The 24455-nt window shown below is 39.5% G+C and overlaps 1 pseudogene; it reads right to left on the reverse strand.

The window, feature by feature from the left end:
- Window positions 1-8618: 8618 nt before the first annotated feature.
- Window positions 8619-24455, reverse strand: part of LOC138069490 (placental prolactin-related protein 3-like) — a 41392-nt pseudogene continuing 25555 nt past the window's right edge.

A 24455-nucleotide genomic window follows, 5' to 3' on the forward strand; every position in this document is an offset into this window, starting at 1 on the left:
TGGGTTGCACCCTTGGTTCAGGGAAGACCCATGCAGAAGGAATTCGTTACCCACTCTAGTATTCTTGTCTGAAGAATCCTTTGGACAGAGATGCCTGGTAGGGCTACAGTCCATGGGGTTCACAAAAAGTCAGACATGCCTGAGTGACTAACACACAATGAACTTAGGGATTTGGAAGTTGTATCAGCACTAAGGATAGCTTAAAAGGAAGAGCAAAACTCTTTGAGACAGGCAAGAACAGGGGTACATGAACACTTTTAGGCCCACATGGCAAAGAAGACAATGGATATTACAGTCTCTAAAGAGTCTTGTACATAGCTACAGCTAAAAGTGAGGGCCTGTGACCAGAGCTCTGGGCTCAGTGGAGAAACCTGACCACTTCCCAGCAAGAAAGGAGCCAGAGGAAATAATCAATCGACTAATCTCTTTCTCCACTGACTCACCAATCTCTTTTGGCCATCCCTGGCCAAACTCAAGTAGAAGTCAGAGGCCAGAAGAGCTGGAGGTATAAAGTCTGGTCTTCTCAGCCTCCAAAGGTTCATAACATAATAGAAAATGATCAACAGGGTTCCTGAGGGGCATATAAAGAATATCAAATACACCCACCATTTCTATGTAGTAGATATGTTTTCTTTATCTTATGAATCTTTTCGTAGTTATCTTGCTAGACATTTAGGATGACTGGGTAGGATTAACTTTAATGGGAGAGGTCAGTTTCTGATTTGACCTAGACTCGAGTATTTGTCACTGTATTTCTGATATCATAATATTATTACTGGGACCATAACAGGCTATATCCTTGATTCACTTACACCCTTTGGAGAGATAGGTAATGGGACCAGACTTAGGAAGGGACCAGAAACTATCAAGAGATATTTTTTATACATTGTTGAATTCATTTGGTTGATTTGTATGTGTGAGAGTGAAAATTTTAATTCCAAATTTGTGAGAGACGTTTAGTCTGAAATTTCCTTTTGTACGGCCTTTATTTGATTTTGATATAGAGCAATATTGGCCCCATCTCATTAGTAGGGAATGATTTCCTACTCTTTCATTTTCTTGAAGAGATTATGTCAAATTGATCTTAATTTTTTAACTATTTGTTAGAATTCTCTGGTCTGGTCAAAGTATCTTGGATTGATGATTTCTTTTTCAAAAGTTTTATCTCACAGTTTCAATCTCATTAAAGTTTATAGGAGTATTCAGATGATGTAACTATTTTTGCTTCAAGTATTATGAGATTATATTGTTTGATGTATACATATTTAGGATTATTATGTATTCCTGCTGGATTGACTGTTTTTTCCTTATGTAATGTCCTTGTCTTCCTTTGTCTTTCAAAATTTTCTTTGCTCTAAAATCCACTTTATCTATTATTAATATATGTTTTTATCTTTTTATTTTCCAAATATCCATGCCATTATTGAGTTTCTTGGGCTTTCCTGGTGGCTCAGACAGTAAGGAATTCACTTGCCTTGTGAAGACCCTGATTCAATTCCTGGGTTGCGAAGATCCCTTGGAGGAGGTCATGGGAATCCATATTCTTGCCTGGAGAATTCCATGGACAGGGGAACCTGGTAGGCTACATTCCATGGAGTCACAAAGAGTCAGGCACAGCTTAGCAACTAAACCACCACCTGGCATTCTTTCACATGTATTCCTTGGGAGGAACAGCCCTACTCAGGCTGCTTCTGATCTAGGTTGGAGGTCAGAAGCCTGCCTGCACAGGGGAAAACTTGAATCTTGAATGCAAGAGAGCATGTTTGCTCCCCTCAGTTTATTCTAAGTTGTTTTTCTCTAAATCACCTCCCTTTCTTCACCTTTATTCCCTGAACCCCATCCTCCGATTACTATTTCTTTTCCCATAGTATAGATTACCTGTTAACATACCATATAATGTACTTGGACTCAGGTTTATTGCAGATTATCTGTCTTCCCCCCACTGGAATATCAGTCACATCAGAATAAGTGTCTGCCTGCTTTGTTTATTGATGTAAACTAAGCACCTATAAGAGTTTCTGAGTCAGGGAGGAATTAAGTCAATGATCAGTTGGTTAAATGACCAATAGCAGAGTACTGGGAAGGCTATAGGTTTCAAATTTTTGTGGTTTCGATTAGCTATTGTAAATAAGCTGTTCTGCAGTTAATGTTACAAGGCTAAGACACATTTCTGTTTCTTTTATCAGCATAAACATAAACAACATTTGAAGATAAGGTTTTGACCCAAAATGATAGCTAAAATGCACATTTGGAAAACAAAATTATACTCTATTTGTTTTCTTTTCCAAAATATAATCATATTCCATTTCAAAAACTTTTCCTTACATAGGTGTGTGTACATATATGTTTATATATATAAATAAAATTCTATCTAGTCAAAGCTGTGGTTTTTCCAGTAGTTATGTATGGATGTGAGAACCGGACCATAAGGAAATTGAGCACCGAGGAACTGATGCTTTTGAACTGCAGTATTGGAGAAGACTCTTGAAAGTCCCTTGGACTGCAAGGAGATCAAACCGGTCAATACTAAAGGAAATCAGCCCTGAATATTCATTGAAAGGACTGATACTGAAGCTAAAGCTTGAATACTTTTCCCACCTGATGCAAAATACTAACTCATTGGAAAACACCCTGATGCTGGGAAAGATTGAAGGCAGGAGGAGAAGGAGATAGAAGAGGATGAGATGGTTGGATGGCATCACCAACTCGAAGGACATGAGTTTGAGCAAGCTCTAGGACATGGTGGAGGACAGGGGAGTCTGATGTGCTACAGTTGGTGGGGTCTCAAACAATTGGAAATGACAGAGTGACTGAAGTCAATTGAAGGTATGCATATGTGTTATGTATATAACATAATGATTATATGATCATTATACATAGGTCACACTGACATATAATGCTATTTTAGTTTCAGGTATCATTATACATAGATAATATTGAATATAATGTTATTTTGGTTTCAGGTGTACAACATAATTATTTGATATATATTGCAAAATGATCACCACAGTAAGTCTGGTGAACATCTGTCACTAGAAATAGTTACAATTTTCTTCTTGTGATGAGAACTTTTTTAAAGATCTCTTAGCAGTGTTGAACGGAGAAGGCAATGGCACCCCACTCCAGTACTTTTGCCTGGAAAATCCCATGGATGGAAGAGCCTGGTGGGCTGCAGTCCATGGGGTCGTGACTGAGCGACTTCACTTTCACTTTTCACTTTGATGCATTGGAGGAGGAAATGGCAACCCACTCCAGTGTTCTTTCCTGGAGAATTCTAGGGATGGGGGAGCCTGGTGGGCTGCCATCTATGGGGTCACACAGAGTCGGACATGACTGAAGCAACCTAGCAGCAGCAGCAGCAGCAGTGTTCAAATAGGCAATAAGTATATTCCCTTTTTGACTTAGTGCAGTTAAATGAGACAAGTGGCTTTGAGTCTTAGAATCAAAGAATCATGTTGAAACAGTTGAGTTGAATCAAACTTCTCAGTGCCAACTCATATAGAGCTTTCTTGAAAAATCCATCCCTCATTAGGCCCACCTGGCTCCCATCACAAATGGTATGGTGTACAGGCAGAGATCTGTGTTTAAGGCTTATGGTATCTTTTCCACTTTTCCATGCATTTCTTTCTTGACATCGTTCAGTGCCTCATCCATCTCCTGTCTTCACTATCCAAACAGCTTATAATTACAGCAGAAGACATCTAAGTAGCTAGACTCAGAATTGCTGCCCACTGGGCATTTTGGAAAGAGGCTGGGAAGGAATCCTTCCAGTTTTGGAGTTTTACTTTCAGGGGATTAGAAAGCCTTTCAGTTTGAAGAGTCCATCAATACAAATATCTATCAGTAGTTAACACTGTTTAATTGTTTATTTGATTAGAGATTAGCTGACCATCTTCTTAGAGTAAGGCAATGAAAGGTTAGTAAACAAGGGAGGATTCAGACAAAAGGATGAGAACCTCTTGGAGAAAGTGGACACATGATTAAGGAGACCATTACCTCTAGTTTGTTTGGAAGGAATGATATTGAAGCTGAAACTCCAGTACTTTGAAAGGAATGATACTGAAGCTGAAACTCCAGTACTTCGGCCACCTCATGCAAAGAGTTGACTCATTGAAAAAGACTCTGATGCTGAGAGGGATTGGGGACAGGAGGAGAAGGGGACGACAGGGGATGAGATGGCTAGATGGCATCACTGACTCGATGGACATGAGTCTGAGTGAACTCCGGGAGTTGGTGATGAACAGGGAGGCCTGGCGTGCTGCAGTTCATGGTGTCGCAGAGAGTCGGACACGACCGAGCGACTGAACTGAACTGAGCTGAACTAGGTCGGTATTGTTTAGGATGGCTCTGTAAAGGTATGGGTTGTTTCCATTTTATTTCATTCATCCTCTAGCTTTACAATGTATGTCTTATTTAAGTGTTGAAAGTGACTAGTGACTTGCTGCTTGTTATCACTGGGTAGTCGTGCTTTAGATCTGGTATTCCATAGGGTCTAGCAGAGGCTCCGTACAATATTTATTTCGATCATTTGCTGCAGAACCTTAACATTTTTTGGTGATTTCTGGTACTAAGTTGATGAAATACAGGAAAATAGAGCTCAGATGCTTTTGGATAAAACCTTAATTTATCTCTTCCCTTCTCTCTGACTTTTCAGTTATTTATTCACTCAACTCTTTCCATATTGTTGGATGTCTTTTTGACTCTTATGTCTGCCTCATTCCTTGCATGTGATCAAGGTCTATTTCATTTCCTGTATCTCTCACATCCTTTGCATCTTTCCACTTGGCAGAGCCCTCTTTGATTTTCAGTGTCATAATATTCCCAGCTCTTTCTCGTCCCTTTCTTTTTCTCTATCAGCCCCAACAGCCACAACTCCTCAACCCACATTAAAGTTTCTCTTTTCTAATTCTGGACATTCTGTTCTCTTGGACTAAATATTCTTGGTTTCCTGTTGTTTTGTAGAATAAAGACAAACTCTCCAAATTGAAATATATGATTCTCCATAATGCAAAAAAATCCATACAAATATTTCTCCATTCTAGCCCTACAACAATATTTACAGTATATCATGGGAGCATAATAATGAGAGATACAATATGAATGGTAAGAAATGAACATTTCTCGTGTTTTTGTCAGACTCGATTATTCACTGATACCTTATAATGTTATACATATTAATATCTCAATTGCCTTAATCTAGGATGTCAGAGATCCTTACTTCATAAGATAATCCTAACTGAACTGACAGATATACTGTTTTCCTATTTTTTGCACTCAGCATCCCATCAACTTTTCAAAACTCCATCATGAAACTATCCCATTTGCGTCACTCCTATGACACACTCAGATGGCTCCTAGCTTTACTTCAATCTACTGTAGCACAATGTTGACCTCACATATTATTCTTTTTCAGTCTACCACGTAATATAGCAATTTGTGCTTTTATATCACCCTCTCCTTCTCCACAACATGAGGGCCTATTTCTGGAAAATAAAGATTTTTTTAAACCTCAGTTTAAGTCCTCACTGTATCCATGACATGTGATTTACTAATCTATAAGGTCAGTGAACTTCAAAGGTTCTTCATTTGTTCTTCATTCGGTAACCACTGCTACTATTCTTTGTATAGCAGGGCCATTTCTTCAAATGTAATCTTACATGGAAATCTGTAAAAGACGGGGAAATGGATGCTTTCTGGATGGCAAGGCAGTGATTGTTAAATCCTGTCCAAATATCCCCGCTTTGGCTATCCCTGATTGACTCTATAGAATATTTATGGCTCTGTTCAATATTGTCTGAAGCCCTACAGTATTCAATTTATATGTCACAGTCAAGCAAGTAGAGAGCTCTCAATGTCACCATCTCTGTTCTTGTTGTAAGTCTTAAATAAATGGTTGAAATAAATTCTCTGAGACAAATACATGAAGATGTATATGATCTATTGGTGAGTGTATGTTTCCTCAAATTGCATTGTCCCCATTATTGCCAAATTTTCCCTCTAATAAATACCATCCTCTCCTGGAAATATCTAGACATTGACGGAAATAAAGTTAAGCAAATAACAAAATAGAATTAGATGTTTTGGGCAGTAAATGACTTACAAAGTGCTTACAGAGTTTTTTCATGTTCTTTTACCTTCTGGAAGAAGAAAGAGAAAATGCAAGAAAGCTGACACTTTACATGCATGAAGGAGCCTATGGAGGGATTGATAGATTGCTTTGGGGCAGAGTATTCTGTCATGTTCTGAAAGGTTTGGGTCATCCCAGGTAGAGGCAGGGGCAGGACTCAGGCAAGAATAACCCTGGCTATGAGGGAAGAGATTGGTTTTGCTGGACAATGTTCCTGTATGTGGGTGAAAGGTGTCCTTGCCTAAAAGAAGAAAATTTGGCTGGATTCTGCCCTGAAGAGTTGCCAAGCTTTGTTCATCTCTAGAACTATGCCCTTTAGTACAAACAAAGGAATACTCCTAATATAAATAACAATTTCAGAAAAAAGAAGAGAGAAGGGAAAATAGAAATAAAAGGGAATATGAGATATTTGCTCTTAGGATAATAAAAAAGCATTATATATTAGGGTTCTTAAAAATAACGTCCTCTAACAGCATTTCGTCCTTCACTACCCAAGTCCTAGACTCACTTTCCCTTTGCCGCTTTTCCTTCCTTCTGTCTTTTGCTTCCTTCTCTCTTATTCATCCCCCTTTCCCTTCTACCTTCTGATTTCCCATTTTCTGTTTACCAGGAATTACTGCTAGAGCCCTAAAGATGCTGCAAAACCAGCCCAGCAACCTCACTGACTTCTTAGGAGAGCCAGTCAAGAGACTGGCCCTCATCCCAGGTTGTTTGGAGGCTGTTGAACAAGCTGAGCAACCCTAATCCAGTCACATTGCTCCAGTCTCAGTAGAGACTCAGTCTATTTGGAGGACTTTATAATTCAGGGACCTACTAGGGCATGTTTGTAAGGCCATATAATTAATGACAAGTATAGTTACTCTAAAAGGAAGAGAAAATGGTATCTCACTCCTCAGATACATGTGTTTTTAAATACAGCTTTCTGATCTACTCGGTGTCTATGTGATCAGTTGGACAGTTATCCAGAGGCCTCAGGTGGGGGACAGATGCACACCAGTATTTCTTCCATTCAATTGTTCAGAGTGTTTATGATACATGGGTTTCCTGTGGGTCAGCTAGTAGGCAGCTGACTATGGGCTGCTTAATTTCTCCAGATGGTGCTTGCAGAGTGAGGGAAACAGGCTCTGGTGAATACTGCAGGTGGGGTGCTGTGGGTTCCAGAACATTTCCCTTGATTAAAAAGGAAACTATGAATTTGGGGATCCCCAACTTGTTAATGTCTTGGAAAATCACCAGGGTTCCCCTCAAGCAAAACGCTTGTCAGTCAGGGGGAATTTCAGATCAGTTCATCTGGACCAAGAGAAGGCAACAACAGCACCATGTAAGTCAGTGATGTCAGAACTTTCCCATCTCGTTACCATCTACCCTGTTCCAACATGGCCCGAGAAATGAAGATCCAGAGAGGGAGAGAGAAGGAACCTTGCAGAAATGGACATATCTGCACTTCCTGGTAGGTCCCCTGGGCCTCAGCAGGGGAGAGGGAAACATTGAATAGGCTGAATATGAGATGGAGCTGACACTTGACTGACCGGGACTTGTGAAACCCAGAGTGATAGAATGTATGGAACGGCTGCAAGGTGATGCAGAAAATCAGGGTGCAGCGGAGTGTGGGTGAAGTCAGCCACTGGAGGAGGATGAGCCAGATCACATTTGTATCTTCTATGTTCTCAACATTTGTGTCCCCCAGAAACTTCATATGATGTAATCCTGATTCCCATGGTTATGGCATCCACAGGTGGTGCTTTTGTGAGGTGATGGAGTTATAAGAATGGAGCCTCTTCAATGAGATGAGTGCTTTTATATATGAGACACTCAGAGCTCCCGAACCCTCCCCCCATGTGAGGATACAGTAAGAAGTGTGTGACCAGAAAGGACCCTGCATGACCACGCCTTGGAAATCCATTTCCACTGTTTTTAAGTCTGTGATGTTTTGTTATAGCAACCCAGAAGGACTAAGACAGCATCCTAACAATCTTTACACAGTTCAGTAAACCTCATGCTATTTATACAAAGCTGCAAAGCACTTATCTTGTCTGGTGTAACACGGTGATAGTTGGCTGACAGTTCGTGGCTGGCTTTCATAAAGAATCCTGAGTATTCAGTCTTCTTGGTGGCATGACCAGAACCATGAACAATTGTTTAAATCTTTGATTCTAATAATTTGACCCAGAATAATTGGCTGTGATTCTTACAGAATCTCTTCATGGTCTTCTTTGAAATACCAGGTTCTGCTATTAGTGACTAACTTTAATAGGAGCTTCATTCTCTCAATTGTAGGGGTGGATTTTCTTTTGATTTTCTATTAAATGAAGATAAGAAATGTTAACAAATTGCCCTCTTAGATTTTGACATCTCTACAGAGTCTGTGTTTATTTTTTTAAGAGGAGACCCATTTCACAGAGCATGCATTAAAAAGCTATAAATTTCAAAGAAGTTTGCTATGGGTTAGATCATTATGACCACCTAGGAGGTGAATGGGATGGATGTGGATTTAGCATGTGTTGGTGATTCGGCACATCAGGATCCTGGTGTAAATGTCAATTTTACGTGTATCCCCTCACAGGCACCAGAACAGGATATAAAATACAAAAGGATGCCTTTCTTCATTTCTGAAATTCAGGACTGGAAGTTTTGCCCAGTAACTGAGAGCTTCCAACATCTTTCACTTGACTGGAAAAATAACCTGAATACTCAATAGATAATGACCTCTTAATGCATTTTGTAAGTATTTGCTTATTTTTGTCCCTTCTCATTATCAAATTAAAATTTGGGGAAAACATATGAATAATTAAACTCTCTAGATATGGATTTTGGAGCCAACCTATAAGAAAACTATTAGAAATCTAAAAAGTAGAAACATAACTCAAGTCTAGTTTTAACTTTCTCTTTTCTTCCTTCCCACTCCCATCCGTTGATTTGAGGAGAACACAGAAAGAAGACAAGTGGAACTTCAATAGCAGATGTCCTGGGTTACTTTGAAGAAAATGCTGACCTTGGAAATTCTGTTCTCTAGTTCTTACTCTTGAAAACATTTCAACAACCTGTGCCCAGGAAGAGGCAAGCTTTTGGTGGAATTGTGTGCAATTCAGGGAAGGCTGCCCATGTCAAAAATTGCAGTGAAATTCTGATTCCTTTGCAATAGAATCTATCACTATTAATGACTAGGCTCCTGCTTTATGTAGTAGCAGTCTAGCATATAGAAGTCATGAATTGTTTTCTTACACAATTCGATATTTCCAAACTCATTATTCATTACAGAGGTCACCTCTTTCTTTCATGAACAAAGCGAGAAAGCCCTCTGCAGCATGCTCACCTGGCTAAACTGCCTCTCTATGAGTGCTTGAAGTTTGTATGATTTTTTAATATTGTCTCTGGCGCTTCATAGGATAGCCTCTGAGACATCTTTCATACTCCACAGTATCGTGACTAGATGATACACAGGTCTATGCCAGGAGTACAGTAACATGAGTATCCACTTATTAAGGTCTTCATTCTAAGCAACCATAAGAAACCGTCTCATTAAAATAATCATAATTCAGCGGTTTTGGTAACATGTGATCTTTGCTCAGAGCAGCTGACCCAAAAAAATTTTGGTTATTCCTATGTGTATGCAGAGATTTCTGAAGGTAGTAAAAGTTGCAAAAGTATAAAATGTAAGCTATTAGTTCACACTTCACGGAATTATTAAAAATCTGGGTTAGTTTAGGAACTAATTCTTCTGATGAGTTCTAATCTATAACATGAAGAATTTTCTTTTTTCCTCTGAAATTTTACCACCCACTCAGTGAGTTCTTTTATGTTGTATATTTGTGTGAGAGAAATCTAAGTATTTTATGGCAAGGCAGTATGTGCCTGCAGTGTCTGACCCAGGAAAGAGGGATTCCACCTGTGCCCACATCATTGACACCCAGTGATTCATTCACATTAATGAATTAGGTGAGTCATTCGTATTGATTTTTGATCAGTAATATGTTTTATGATATTACAACAAAGAGACAATGAAAAGACATGACATTTCTAAACAAGCTTCTCTCCTCAGCTGATCCCACACGAACCCTCTGCTGACATCAGAAGAGTCTGTTTTGTTGACATGTCTCCGTGCAGAAAATGGCACAGCATTGTCTTTAGTAACAGCATCAGTGGGATTCACAATGGAGGGTTCCCCCCTAGTTCACTACTACTAGCAGAATTGAGCATGAAAATCCAGAGGGCTGAAAATCTATAGTTAATATGCTTGATTTCTTTACAGCCATGAACTGTTTTACTGGTAAAGAACAGAGAACTGAGTAGGATTAAATATAGTAATGCACATAAAGTGGTTAGTAAAATGTATGGCCATGTAGTAACTCTCAATAAACTTTAAATTTAAGCTTATTGAAAAATCCAACCTCCTCCTCCTTTTTGACCTTATCTTCATTACTAATGAGCTTAACAGAGGGAAAGAATGCTGGTATCATTAAGAAAGTTGTAGAGACAGAAGAGAGTACTTTAATGGGGGATGCATGTGAAAATATTTTAAATAATGTTAGGATGAAGGATAATGCAGGAAATCAGAAAGGAGAGATTATAACGGTGAAAATTTGGAAATAAATGATTGAGGCTTGATATATATAAATTGCCTCAAAACAGAGGCAATTGTTGTGGCCATGAGAAGCAAAGCGATGTTTTATAGGCCAATGTGGGAGAGACTTACAAGTTAAGAATAAAAGGTGACAGAAGAGTCATTGAGAATGACAAATGAAGGAGGTGTCAGAGAAGTAGAAGAATCAGGAGAGCCTTTAAAGGCAGATGCAGTGGCTCGGGTGGTGCAGTATAGGACTCCCACGTTGCAGTCACTAGTAACAGGGAGTACTCAAAACTGGGGTGTGTTTCTTACATATTCATGAATTTTGCAATCTTATATTTTACACATGGAAGTTCCTATTCACTTTTTGTTTTTGTACAGTATAATGGCTGCAATCCTGTGTCTAACTCATCAGTTGAACTAAAGTTGTCTGCATGGACAATTTACAGATCTGTTATTTATCTTGCTACTACAGATCTTTAGTCATCCCTTGATTTTGCTCATGCTTCATCAACTGCATAATATAATTTCTCTTCAACTGCTTACAGATCCTCCACCTTTTTCTGCATGTACAGTTACCATTACCTCTAATAATCTGAAGCCTGGTAAACTACATACTGTCTCATTTGATCTGGTGAAAAACCCAGGTGAAACTCACGTTCATCTGTTGGGCTTTTTCTCTTTCTTCAGGAGTGTGGAGGGAATTGGTGTGGCAGTTGTTGGTTGCATTGATATACTCCGGTTTGCCCTGGGCAATTTTTCATCCTGAAAGTGATCAGGCAATTAGTTAGGGTTGCTGGGTATTCAGTAGATGAACCCATTACCAGAACATTAACATGTTTGATAGACTGGAATTTTTTTAACGGGGCAGGGGAGAGCGTCACAAAATTTGAAAGTCATTCTTTTCCTACTTTTTCTATACATTGTCTCTATAAAAATGATTTTACATCTAACTTTTCTAAGTTCAGTCTTTTCCCTTCTCTATTTAACCATTATCTTTTTTAAAATTTTTTTGTATTTGAATCAGATATAGTGCATTTGTACATTTGGTGCTTCCCAGGAGACAGAGATATAAGAAGACTCAGGTTTGATCCCTAGGTGAGGAGCATCCCTTGCAGGAGGGTACAGCAGCATACTCCAGTATTCTTGCCTGGCCAATTCTATGAACAGAGGAGCCTGTTGGGCTACAGTTAGTAAGGTTGCAAAAAGTTGGACACAACTGAAGTGACAGAATGCATGCACCTATATTTAACCATTTAGTCTCTTGTTTACTGTGGGTTAGAGCCAATATATTGCCTTATAAGGAGTAATACAGTTGTGATGCTGACTTATCTCTAAATCCAACACCAAAAACCTTAGTGTTCATCCCACGTGTAGAATACAATCTTGTTTATGGTGGGAAAATGGTGCATCAGAAAAACATGGTATAAAGTTATAGGAAATACTAAGCAATGGACTGAGAAAAATAAGAGTAGAAAAATCTAGCTAACACATTGATAGAGAAAAACTAATCTTTAGTGAAAGTCATGAACATTTCAAGAGATTCCTTGGAAGAGTTGGAAAAAAATGGACAGTCAAAAATGGAGAATGAAGCAAAAACTAGTGATTAAAAAGAACTACGTGAATTCAATAGAAACCTTCAGCACCACTTTTTATTAGCTGTCTGCTCTACTGTGTGCTTCTTGATTGACCTAAAAGAATTAACATACAACTTTCAAATATTTTCCTCAGAAAGAGAATAATTGTTTCCAATTAGCATACTGTATTGGTGTTTTTGTTTCTGGCTTACTTTATTGTGTAATAGGTTCCAGTTTCATCTATCTCATTAGAACTGATTCACATGTATTCTTTTTAATGGCTGAGTAATACTCCGTTGTGTATATGTACCAGAGCTTTCTTGTCCATTCGTCTGCTAACGGGCATCTACGTTGCATCCATGTCCTGGCTATTATAAACAGTGCTGCGAAAAACACTGGGGTGCATGTGTCTCTTTCAGTTCAGGTTTTCTCAGTGTGTATGCCCAGCTGTGGGATCGCTGGGTCATATGGCAGTTCTATTTCCAGTTTTTACTGAATCTCCACCCTGTTCTCCACAGTGGCTCTATTACTATTTTAATAAATATCAACCCTAGTATACCAGAGAATTAAAGGGAATAAAATTACAATAGTATTAGTAATGATACATTCCCCCAAATTATAATCCAATAATGCTCCCAGTTTTAACTGACTTTCTATCCATGTATAATTGAGGTCCCCTACTCATTTTTCTTTACTAGGTGTTTCAATTTTGAAATAGAATGTAGAAAACAATTGAGTGGAAAATTTTGAAAATCACCTTGGATTTTAGATACGTCAAGATTAAGTATGTAATTATTAGTTATTTACAGTTAGTAGGGCTATTCTTCAGAGAAGGCAATGGCAACCCACTCCAGTACTCTTGCCTGGAAAATCCCATGTACGGAGGAGCCTGGTGGCTACAGTCCATGGGGTGGTGATGAGTCGGAGACGACTGAGTGATTTCACTTTCACTTTTCACTTTCATGCACTGGAGAAGGAAATGGCAACCCACTCCAGTTTTCTTGCCTGGAGAATCTCAGGGATGGGAGCCTGGTGGGCTCCTATCTATGGTGTTGCACAGAGTTGAACATGACTGACATGACTTAGCAATAACAGCAGGGCTATTCTTAGCACATATACCTCAGTGTAGGGTGATTGCTATTGAGTGAAGGATGTATACTGTGAAGTGCAATCACCAAACGGATGATTGGAGATAAAGAATGCAATGCCAAGAAGACACAGGCTTTCGTTCTGGAAGGAAAAACATACAGTGTCTGTCATCTACAGTCTAATCTTCAGATTTTTCAAATACTTACTCTTCCTTTGCTCATTTAATAATTTGAGTTGCTTGATTTCTTTCCGACTAGTTGCATGAGTCTCTTATAAACTTGGATATGAAACCCTTACCAAATATGTGAATTGCAAATATCTTTTTTTCATTCCATATGTTGCCATTTCATTTTATTGATGGCTTCTTTTACTATGCAGAAGGTTTTGAGTTCAATGTGGTCTCACTAGTTGATTTTTGCAGTTCTTGCCTTTGCTTTTGATGACTGAGTTGTTTGAGCTGCTTGTATTTTGGAAAGCAATCCTTTATCAGTTGTTTTATTTGCTATTATCTTCTCTCATTTTTACCAAAAGACACAGACTGGCTGAATGTATACAAAAACAAGACCCATATATATGCTGTCTACAAGAGACCCACTTCAGTCTTGGAGACACATACAGACTGAAAGTGAGAGGATGGAAAAAGATATTCCATGCAAATGGAAATCAAAAGAAAGCTGAATTAGCAATTCTCATATCAGAAAAAAATAGACCTTAAAATCAAAACTATTATGAAAGATAAAGAAGGACACTACCAAATGATCAAGGGATCACTCCAAGAAAAAGACATAACAATTTTAACTATTTATGTACCCAATATAGGGGCACCTCAATACATAAGTTACACAATAACTGACCAAAAGGGGAAATTGATAGTAACACGATAATAGTAGGTCATGTTAACACCACACCTATAATAATGGAAAGATCAACAGAACAGAAAATTAATAATGAAATGCAAGCCTAAAAGGAAATATTAGTGCAAACAGACCTAACTGATATCTAGAGCACATTCCATACAAATGCAGAATATATTTTCTTCTCAAGTGCACATGGAATGTTTTCCTCATCTTGAGTCACAAATCAAACCTCAGTAGATTTAAGGAAATTGAAATTATTTCAAGCATTTTCTCTGACCACAACACTATGAGACTAGATATCGATTATAGGAAAAAAAAAAAACAACTTTAACAAACACAAACACGTGGTGACTAAACAACACATTTTTAAATAATGAAAAGGTTACTGAAGAAATAAGGGAAATAAAAACATTCCTAGAAACAAAGAACAATGAAAACACGATGATCTAAAACCTATAGGATGCAACAAAAGCAGTTCTAAGAACGAAGTTTAAAGTAATAGAAATCCTACCTCAAGAAACGCATTGAATAGACAACCTAACTTTACATATCTTTAACTCTTTTTAAATTTCTCTTATCAATGTCTTAGAGGTTTTGCATAAAATCTTTCAACACCTTGCTTGTTTATTTCTAAATGTTTTATCTTTTTTTGATACAATAGTAAATGGGATTGTTTTCTTTATTCCACTTTCTTATAGTTCATTGTTGATATATAGGTCGGCAATTGAGTTTTGTATATTGGAATATAGTAAACATAATGTATGCTACATTTTTAAAGAATAGACATTTTCCCACAAATAAGACATATAGATGATCAACCAGTATATGACAAGATGCTCAGCATCATTAATAATAAAAGGAAATGCAGATCAAAAGCACAAGGGATATCACCTCACACCTATTTGAATGGCAGGTATCAAAAATGTAAGAAATGACATGTTATTGAGGATGTGGAGAAAAAGGAGTGCTTATGCACTGTTGGTGGGGATGTATACCGGTGCAACTCCCATGGAAAAATATTGTTGAGGTTCCTCAAGAAATTTAGAAGAGAAATGTTATGTGATCCATTATCCCACTTCTAGATATATAGTCAAAGGAAATGAAATCCTTGTCTCAAAGAGAGATCTTTATTCCCATGTTCATTGCAGCATTATTCACAGTAGCCTTGATGGAACAACATGGGTATCTTTCAAGAGGTGAATGGATTAAAACAATCTGATGTGACAGATATATTGGTAAATATTATTTATCCATTAGAAAAAAAAGAGAAATCCTTCAATTTGTGGCAACATGGATGAAAGTAGAGGGCATTAAGCTAAATAAACTAAGTCAGAGAAAGACAAATATCACAAGATCTCAATTATAAGCAGTCTCAAAAAAAAAAAATCTCTGAGAGAGTGGACATTATCTGGTGGCATACAAGCTCAATGGACATGAGTTTGAGTAAGCTCTGGGAGTTGGAGTGGACAGGGAAGCCCGGCATGCTGCAGTCCATTGGGTCTCAAAGAGTTGGATGCTACAGAATGACTAACTCAACTGAAGAGAGTGGAACTTACCTGTGTTCTCCTCAAAAAGCGAAAGTTAAACATGTGTGATGATGGCAAGGCTACTTAATAGAAAGGGAAACTCATTTCTAATATATGCACAAATGGGGGTGGACAAGATGATGGAGGGATAGGTAGAAGTGGGGTACACCTCTCTCCACCCATGCATCAAGAACGTTTAAAGACGCAGCAGTTCTCACAGAAGACCAGGTGAATGCTGGCAGGACTCCCTGACTGCTGAGAAGGAATATCTGGATCCATACAGAACTCAGTAGGACAAAGGAAAGAAGGGACAAGGAGGAAGGGGAAAGAAGGAGCAGAGCAAGTGGGACCAGCCTGCACCTGCGGGAGAGGGAGCTAAAGTGCAAGGGAGAGATCCCCGTGTCCATGGCAGTCCACTGGGACGGGGGAGGCATTTGAAGCTGTTGGGGAATGAACTAACTAATCTGTGAGATTCTGAATGGAGTGAGAACCACATAGACAAGCCATGCTGCAGCCTTTCATACCTTGGACAGGGTTGTAAATCCACTGGTGTCCACAGATGCTGGGAGATGGAACCATGGGGATTGCATAATGATCCCAGGATGAAGACTCCTATGGACCGAAGGGAGTCAGCCCAATGGGATGGGATGGAGGAAATCTGCTGCATGGAATGCTTCTTAAGGAAAACTATAAGGCCATAAAATTAGGGTTCCACTGCCTGTGGAGTAGAGTTATCTCTTTCTCCATGCTGGTACCTGTAGGTTGAGCAATAGAAAAAGACTTCAGTGAGTGTGGTCCTTGAGTGCCTGAAGCACTAAGCAATGGAGAATTTTGAATGTCTATATACCCTGCTGCTGCTGCTGCTGCTAAGACGCTTCAGTCGTGTCTGACTCTGTGCAACCCCATAAATGGCAGCCTACCAGGCTCCCCCATCCCTGAGATTTTCAAGGCATGAACACTGGAGTGGGTTGCCATTTCCTTCTCAAATGCATGAAAGTGAAAAGTGAAAATGAAGTCATTCAGTCGTGTCCGACTCTTTGCAACCCCATGGACTGTAGCCTACCAGGCTCCTCTGTCCATGGGATTTCCCAGGAAAGAGTACTGGAGTAGGGTGCCATAGCCATCCCTACCCTATTCAACTACCACAAAATTGGACTCATCTCACTCGCTAGTAAATTAATGCTCAAAATTCTCCAAGCCAGGCTTCAGCAATATGTGAACCGTGAACTTCCAGATGTTCAAACTGGTTTTAGAAAAGGCAGAGGAAACAGAGATCAAATTGCCAACATCTGCTGGGTCATCGTAAAAGCCAGAGAGTTCCAGAAAAACATCTATTTCTGCTTTATTGACTATGCCAAAGCCTTTGACTGTGTGGATCACAATAAACTGTGGAAAATTATGAAAGAGACGGGAATACCAGACCAGCTGACCTGCCTTTGAGAAACCTATATACAGGTCAGGAAGCAACAGTTAGAACTGGACATGGAACAACAGACTTTCCAAATAGGAAAAGGAGGACGTCAAGGCTGTATATTGTCATCCTGCTTATTTAACTTCTATGCAGAGTACATCATGAGAAACGCTGGACTGGAAGAAACACAAGCTGGAATCAAGATTCCTGGGAGAAATATCAATAACCTCAGATATGCAGATGACACCACTCTTATGGCAGAAAGTGAAGAGGAACTGAAAAGCCTCTTGATGAAAATGAAAGAGGAGAGTGAAAAGGTTAGCTTAAAGCTCAACATTCAGAAAACTAAAATTATGGCATCTGGTCCCATCACCTCATGGGAAATAAATGGGAAACAGTGAAAACAGTGTTAGACTTTATTTCTTTGGGCTCCAAAATCACTGCAGATGGTGATTGCAGCCATGAAATTAAAAGATGCTTACTCCTTGGAAGGAAAGTTATGACCAACCTGGATAGCATATTCAAAAGCAGAGATATTACTTCACCACCAAAGGTCCATCTAGTCAAGGCTATGCTTTTTCCAATGGTCATGTATGAATGTGAGAGTTGGACTGTGAAGAAAAGTGAACACCAAAGAATTGATGCTTTTGAACTGTGGTGTTGGAGAAGACTCATGAGAGTCCCTTGGACTGCAAGGAGGTCCAACCAGCCCATCCTAAAGGAGATCAGTCTTGGGTGTTCATTGGAAGGACTGATGCTAAAGCTGAAACTCCAATACTTTGGCCACCTCATGCGAAGAGGTGACTCATTGGAAAAGATCCTAATGCTGGGAGGGATTGGGCGCTGGAGGAGAAGGGGGTGACAGAGGAAGAGATGGCTGGATGGCATCACCGACTCAATGGATATGAGTTTGGGTAAATTCCAGGAGTTGGTGATGGACAGGGAGGCCTGGCGTGCTGCAGTTTATGGGGTCGCAAAGAGTCAGACATGAATGAGAGACTGAACTGAACTGAAAAATAAAATATGAATTAAAAATATATCAAAGATCTGGAATAAGCCATAACCACATGCATAACAGCTTTCAGTGAGCTCTTGGAGTTCTAACTGATTATGGAACCCAAGAATGGTCTTGGGAGATCCTCAAACTTGTAATTGCTGTCTGAAGTGAATGAAGTCTTGAGGACTTTCCATAATGAAATTTGCATCCCTCTAAGGCCCTTCTTTTCATATGCATAGCTGCGATGTTTCCATGTTGTTTAACTGGTACTTGTCTAAGAAATCAGTTATTAACTCACATTTCAAATAGGAACATATATAGGAGGGAGGGGATTGCTCAGTTAGTGATAACCAAGGAAGACTGAAGTTACTCATATACTGTTGTGAAATCCATCAAAGAGTTTGTCATCTCAGACCCTCCACATGGGGCTGCTGGTCCTTACTCAGCTTCGTTAGTCCTTGGCTTCCTATCAGCACCACAGAGCATTCAGTATGGATGAAGCTTTGAGCTACCTTAGACAAGTAAGTCTCCTCACTGGGTGCCACAATCTAAATGCTTGTGTTCTCCCAAAACTCATATGTTGAAAATCTAATCCCCAAAGTGATGATGTTAGGAGGGAGGACCGTTGAAAAATGATTAGGTCATGAGGGCAGAGCCCACATGAATGAGATTAGGGCTCTTGTGAAAGAGGCCTGAAATACTTGCTCATCCCTTTTATTTAAGAACATGTCCTGGAAGAGGCCTTCACTCATTTGACTATGCTGGCACCCTGATCTTGGACTTCTAGCCTCCAGAACTGTGATAAGTAACGTGGTTTATAAACCACCCAGCCTCTCGCATTTTGTAATAGCAGCCTGCATGCACTAAAACACTGGATATGACTAAACAGGAAAAAAAAAATTGTCAGTCTTGTTTTTCCCTTCCAAGATCAAGAATGTGGAACAGGTAACATAGATATAAACAATTCCAAATAAACTGGCACATGATAACATACTCCATAGAATTGTACATTTCTTTCCAATTGTAGTTCCTTGACATGCCCACTTGGGAAGATATTTTCTTAGAGGTAATTAACATTTAAACCAATAGACTGGATTTTATGCAATCAGTTGAGGACCTAAGTGTAAAGATAGAGGTTTCCCAAAATCAAAGCAATTCAGCCTGAAGACAGCACCATTAACTGGTATCCCAATCTCCAGCCTGTCAGCCTAAACTGGACCCTAAGGCCTATCACTGGGCTCTCATCAGAATCCTAACATAACTGCTCTTTGACTTCGAAACTTATCTTCACTTCTCTAGGCCTTGGTTTTCTCACCCGGAAAAGGAAAATTAGAGTAGAAAATCCTTTACATTTCCAAATATTATACAAGTCTCTAAATAAAACAGGATTCCAAACTGAGGTTTTATTCTTTTTCCTGAAAGGAAAATTATCGATTGGTTGTGCAGCTTACCTGTTTGGATCTCTTATACTTCTCATTATCTGCTCTATCCCACAGTGTATTTCTCTAGCTTAGCTTTAAGAAAAAATCCTTGATAGAAATAATTACTTGGCTGTTATGGAATATTACTTTTATCTTTGATCTTCCATTGAAAAGCAGGAGTTGTACTTAAGCACACTAGTGAGAGAAACTGTCTCTAAATGTCAGGATGTCACCTTGAAAAGTTTGCTGTGCGTAGTTGCTGAGTCGTGTCCAACACTTTACAATCCCCTGGACTGACTACCCTTTGGACTACAGCCCGCCAGGCTTCGCTGTCCATGGGGATTCTCTAGGCAAGCATACTGGAGTGGTTTGACATGCCTTCTTCCAGGGATCTTCCTGACCAGGGATGGAACCCAGTTCTCCCATACCGCAGACAGTTACTTTACTGTCTGAGATGCCAGCTCCCAATAAAATGGGTCTTGAAGTATACAGAAGATGCATGATTTGTCTACTTTTGTATCCTGCGACAGTGTTTTTTTTTTTCTCTAATTATCAGTCCCTTTTCTATTTACCTGAACATTATCTAGAATGAGGCTCTCTCTAAAAGAAAAAATTTAACACTAAAGGAACTTTTATCTGGAATAGCAGTTAAGGTTTTTTTTTTTGTCCCGTTGTCAATTCATCCAAAATACCAGAGGCTGGGTATTTGCTTTTAATTATAGTATTTACCTCAGAAAGAACAAATGGCTGTCCAGTTTCCGCCATGTTTGATACTCAATAAATAGTAACTTCACGGCAGTTGGCATACCCCTGTAGCCCTAGTGGAACTGAATGAAAGGAGTGGGAATTGATATTGTTCAGATAATTAGCTATAATATAAGTCAGAAAGTGGTGAGTGAGATGAAAATGGTGAGAATGACATTAGGAAGCCATAAGGAGGAAGATGGCACTTTCATCTAGGAAAGGTAGGTAACAATTCATCAAGGAAGTAAATTTCTTTTGAACCTGCAAAGAGAGATTAGGTGTTTGTGTACAATGTAAGAATATTTAATTTGTAGGCTCTGCTTAAAGTATTTTTATCTGCCATGATCAGAGAGTACAGCTAAGAAATTGAACTCCTTTAGTGAAGTTGAGAATCCTATGGCAAAAAGTAGACTCAAGTGGCAGGTTCCGATCACTGTCTCTGCTGCTGCTGCTGCTACTAAGTCGCTTCGGTCATGTCCGACTCTTTGTGACCCCCACAGACCGCAGCCCACCAGGCTCCCCCGTCCCTGGGATTCTCCAGGCAAAAATACTGGACTGGGTTGCCATTTCCTTCTCCAATGCCTGAAAGTGAAAAGGGAAACTGAAGTCGCACAGTGGTTTCCAACTCTTCACGAGCCTGTGGACTGCGGCCTACCAGGCTCCTCCATCCAAGGGATTTTCCAGGCAAGAGTACTGGAGTGGGGTGCTGTCACCTTCTCTGGCACTGTGTCTAGTTCTGCCCTATTCAGGCTTTTAGTCAGTGATTCAATTATCACATTATCTTAGGACATGAACTGTGAGGGCTAGTGTATGTGGAATAAAAGACTGAACATCCAGTGCTTTCCATCTAATAGGGTAACAAAAGATGATGCATCCACAGTTCTGTGAAAGTGAAAGTCACTCAGTTGTGTCCAAATCTTTGTGGCCCCGTGGACTATACAGTTCATGGAATTCTCCAAGCCAGAATACTGGACTGGGTAGCCCTTCCCTTCTTCAGGGAATCTTCCCAACCCAGGGATCAAACCCAGACCTCCCACATTGTGGGCAGATTGTTTACCAGCTGAGCCACAAGGGAAGCCCCCACAGTTCTAGTTCTGTAAATATGTCCAAATAACCAGGATATAAGGGTTTGGGTGGGGAGAGAAGTCCTCCATGGTTTTAGTTCACTGTATGCTGTGAGAGCAGCATCAATAATTCACTGGAATTTTACTCTGCACCAATGAAAGTGTTTCATCAAACAAACACCTAAGGAAGGCCTGCTGGATGCAAAGAATGGATAGAAGTGAAGAGCACACATGTGGACTTTGTAAATTAGGACTTAAATTTTAGAAAAACAGAGGTAAATTTCAAAGTTAAATGTTGCACCACAATTGGGACATGAGTCAAGAGGGAAAAGTACAGAATGCCATATGTCCACATAACAAGGAGACCTGAGCTCTGTCAGAATCAAAAAAGGCTGCTTTGGGGAAGTGGTTTATACTGAGATCTTAAAGATGTGGGGGAAGTCATGAGGTAAAAGAGCAAGGATCTTCCAAGGAGAAGGAATGGCATTTATAAAGAGCTTTAGCCATATGTGAGAATATAGAGTGAGAAGATCAGACATGACAGGATTGAACCTTCAAGGAATTCAATTTACCTGGTAAAACTTATGCAAACTGGACAGTGAATACAAGGTGGAATATGATCAGTCTGTGAAAGAGATAAGAATCAAGTTTTGCAGAGCATAGGCGATATTTCCATTTGCTGGGTAATTCGGTAAAGATTCACCTAAACCTAGGAAACCTGGTTTCTATTGCTACTTTTGCATCGAGTTTTATAAGTTTAGATAAGTGACTTAATCATTCTTGGATTTACTTATATATCCTTAATTGGGAGGATTGTCCAAGATTTCTTCCTTTTATGGATATCTAGTGAATCCCACTGGTGATTTTCTGGAATTTAAAAAATTCTTCTACATACCAAGAGTAATGGCTGAAATATCTATAATATTATATAAAAAGCATTGAAATTCTTAGTTTGTCTCCTTTTTCAGTTTTTTAGAATATAATTTCCAGATTAAATGGTGAGATGTTTAAAGTATATGTGACAATTTAAATAGGCATACATGATTAATAGATTCCCTCATTGATTTAATTAACACATCTATTAATATCACCTCACATATTTACCTTCCAAGATCTTTTGGTAAGAACTTTTAAATTTTCCTCTCTTACATGTGTGCTAAGTGACTTCAGTCATGTCCAGCTCTTTGTGACCGCATGGACTTTATAGCCTGCCAGGCTCCTCTGTCTATGGGGATCCTCCAGGAAAGAATAATAGAGTGGATTGCCATGCCCTCCTCCAGGGGATCTTCCTGACCCAGGGATTCAACCCACATCTCTTATGCATCCTACACTGGCAGGAGGATTCTTTACCACTAACACCACCTGGGAAGCCCCACAAATCTCAATAACACATTACAAACCATAATCACCATGTTACACATTAGATCCTCAGACCTTATTTATCATCTTACAGCTTAAAGTTTGGAGATGGTGGGATGATTTGGGAGAATGGCATTCTATCATGTATACTATCATGTAAGAATTGAATCGCCAGTCTATGTCTGACGCAGAATACAGCATGCTTGGGGCTGGTGCATGGGGATGACCCACAGAGATGTTATGGAGAGGGAGGTGGGAGGGGGGTTCATGTTTGGGAACACATGTAAGAATTAAAGATTTTAAAATTAAAAAATAAAAAATAAAAAAAGAGAAAAAAATAAAATAAAATAAAAAATAAAAAAATAAAAATTCATTCTTAAATCATTGATTTCTCAGCACTTATTTTTACATGACCTGTGACATGTTCTTGCATTTATGATTTTGGAGTCAGGAGAAAAGATGTCCCCCTCCTGTTATAAGCAGTTTAGCATTACATCTTTGAGGGACCATCTTTATCTAGCAGCTCCATACCCACCCCTATCATTGTCAGAAATTGAGATAATTTACACAGCTAAGGAAAACAAAGAAAACTGGCTTCCCTGGTGGCTCAAATGGTAGAGAATCTACCTGCAATTTGGGAGACCTGGGTTGCACCCCTGGGTCAGGGAAGATCCATTCAGAAGGGAATGGTTACCCACTCTAGCATTCTTGTCTGAAGAATCCTTTGGACAGAGAAGCCTCATAGGTTAAAGTCCATGGGTATCACAAAAAGTCAGACATGCCTGAGCGACTAGCACACGATGAACATTAAAGATTTGGAACCTGTATCAGAGCTAAGGATACCTTAAAAAGAAAAGCAAAACTCTTTGAGACAGGCCAGAACATGGATGCATGAACACTTTTAGGCCAACAGGGCAAAGGAAGAGAATGGATATTGCAGTCTCTAAAGAGTCTTGTACATAGCTGCAGCTAAAAGCAAGGGCCTCTGACCAGAGCTCTGGGCTTCAGTGGAAAAACTTGGCCACTTCTCATCAAGAAAGGAGTCAGAGGAAAAAATCAATCCACTGATCTCTTTCTCCACTGACCTCTTTCTCCACTGACTCACCAGGATTGTTATGTATTCCTGCTGGATTGACTCTTTTTTCCTTATGTAATGTCCTTGTATTCCTTTGTCGTTAGATATTTTCTTTGCTCTAAAGTCTACTTCATCTAATATTAACATCTGTTTTTATCCTTTTATTTTCCAAATATCCATGCCATTATTGAATTTCTTGGGCTTTCCTGGTAGCTCAGACAGTAAGGAATCCACTTGCCTTGTGAAGACCCGGATTCAATCCCTGGGTTGGGAAGATCCCCTGGAGGAGGTCATGGGAATCCGTATTCTTGGCTGGAGAATTCCATGGACAGAGGAACCTGGTGGGCTACAGTCCATGGGGTCATAAAGAGTAAGGTACAGCTTAGCAACTAAAGCGCCACCTGGTGTTCCTTCACATTTAATCCTTGGGAGGAACAGCCCTATTCAGGCTGCCTTCTGATCTAGGTTGAAGGTCAGGAATGCTGGGCCTGACTTGTCTTCTCTTAGGTGCTGCTGTGTTTATCTTCCATTCTTCAGGCCCTAATCTAGCTCAACGTCTTCTTGCCAAATATAAAAGGTCTCCTATAGTGGTCTCTTCTTATTTCCAGAACAGAGGAGTGGGCACAAAGAGATCAAGACCATCT

This window comes from Capricornis sumatraensis, chromosome 22, assembly GCF_032405125.1.
Source record: "Capricornis sumatraensis isolate serow.1 chromosome 22, serow.2, whole genome shotgun sequence".
NCBI lineage: Eukaryota > Metazoa > Chordata > Mammalia > Artiodactyla > Bovidae > Capricornis > Capricornis sumatraensis.